We start from the raw sequence: 2403 nt of genomic DNA on the forward strand, positions 1-2403 counted from the left end.
AATAATGCAAATAAACATGAATCGACTGTCAAACTTAGTAAGGTGAAAATGTGCTTAATATTTAGTGTAAACACTATATAGTGCAGGGTTTCTGATTATATTAAATGTTTAATCAGTAACCGTTTACTGTAACTCATTGCGTCCTTTTGTTTGTTTGATTGTATTAGGGAGGGGGGGGGGGGGGGTACACACATTTCCAAATACATTCATTTGTAATTGCTTTTCCCAAAACGTTCCGCCTAACTAGCCAGCCAAACCTGACTGAGCGCAATGACAATGACAATCACAATATTGTCACTTCAGACTTGTGGTTCGCTCGCAGACAAATACATACGCAGAGAAAACGCACTGTATTTTGCGACTCGGCCGTGTGGTGAAACGGAAAACTCTATCCTGCCTACATTCTCCTTTTTTGAATTCTCCAACTTTTCCTATTCCTAATTTCTCAGCTCTGTTCGGTGCATGCATTGTTTATTTTGAAAAGGTCATTAGGAGTTGCGAGGAGGAGGGGGGCGGTGCAGAAATGATTTGATTGAGGTAGAGGAGGTAGCTCTGGCACAGTGAGTTATGGACACCAGCAGAGAGGAGCCTCTTCATTAGGGGAGTGATTAAAATTGATGGGAACCTATAGTGCTCCAGCTCTGCTGAACTCCCTGGAGCATAGCTCTCATTCTGTGCTCATTTATTTGGGACTTTGTGTTGATCAATAAAAGGTGCCTGCTGCTCACTATGGGGTCTGGCTGGGGAAGAAAACACAAACACTGAGGAGAGAAAGTATTGTTTTGTTGTTGAAGACACACATTACAGTGAACGTTTGCAGGCTTTAGAGAACCTTTGGGGAAAACGACAGCCTCAGCTTTTGTCTCTGTGTAATTTTCTGTCTATTTTAGTCTGGGCAAATTTCAGACTGTTGTGGAGCATCATACACTGTTGCCAAAGCATATTTTCCCGAAACCATCAAGTTTGGTCATAGTTGAAACAAAAAGAAATGTCTTTTAACTATTCATGAAGGCTTTGTGAACCCTTCATCAGACCTGCATCGATGCTTAACAAAATAATTTATGAGCAGATGCCTTAATTACAAACTCTGCCCATTAGACACAGTATTGACAGGCACTAGTTTACCACTCTATTTGACACAGAACTAATTGTTGGATTTTATACTGCAGATAAAACTTGCATAGAGATATTATTTGTTCATCATGTTCACAGCCAATACAAAGGGTTGTGAATTTGAGTTGTTAAATGATCATAATTTTAAAATGGCCACAAATGTTTCAAGCTTGAATGATTTTTTTTGTTGAGGTCAAGCTCAAGGACTGTCACTTGCGGATCATATTGTGATCAATACTAATCCCCAAATGCGCAAACAAGTGATCGGGAACATCACCATCAGGTCAGTTTATTCAGGTGCATACGGTACGGTATGTAACTTGGTCTGGTGCCAAAACATATTTACCTGTGTAAGCCAGTGTTTTATCCATGTTGAAATTATCAGGCTATTAAACAGATCACAGCATATTGATCTGAACCACATTGCATTAATTATGACGGGCACTGTGCTGCCCTTGTGGTCAGAGCAATACACTTGTGAGCCACGGCAGCTGAAAGGAAGAGGAATTAATTTTCTACGTGCTGGACAGGAGCCAGCTAATAGGCTGAGATACTGAATAGAATCCAGCCTGTCTTTGTCTAAGAGTGTCCAGCTCTGCTCATTAGAGTGGTGCTGTGCTGCTCAGGGCCCGGCGCTCCCCACCGCTATGCAGGGCCTTGTCTAAATAAACACACATAATGTGAATCACAGGTCAGGGTGATTGTAGGAAACAGAGGGAGTTTCTGTACGTTGATGCCCAGTGTCTGCAGCAGGACAGTATATCGCCGCTGTCGGATGGAAACCTTGTAGCGTAGATCACTTATTTTCCCCCCTACTTTCCCAAAACACTATGATGAAATGTAAAATAGAGCAGTGGTTCTCAACCTGTGGGTCGGGACCTCCAGGGGGGTCCCCAACCCCAAATTATTTTGGGGGGTCCCCAGATGATTAACTTAATGTGAAACATAGTTTTTTCACTCAACAGTAAACAAACCAACTTAAAGTTTAAGTGTATTGTGGGTATCTGCACATTTCTTAAGTGACAATTTAAGGACCTTTTAACGCCTCTAAAATTACCAATTAAACATTGGCCAAATTGTCAAATATTAGAGGCTGAATTTGTGAAAATAGCCGATCTACATGCTCACAACGCCTCGCACGCGAGGCGTTGTGAGCATGTGGATCTGCTATTTTCACAATAGAACCGTGTTATACAAAATGTAATGCCTCAACTCTTAGTGCTCGTCAGGGTGGGGGGGTCCCCAGTTGAAATATGATTATTTTGGGGGTCACGGCCTGAAAAGGTTGAG

The sequence above is a fragment of the Nannobrachium achirus genome (genome assembly GCF_963921795.1).
Source record: "Nannobrachium achirus genome assembly, chromosome: 11".
Lineage (NCBI taxonomy): Eukaryota > Metazoa > Chordata > Actinopteri > Myctophiformes > Myctophidae > Nannobrachium > Nannobrachium achirus.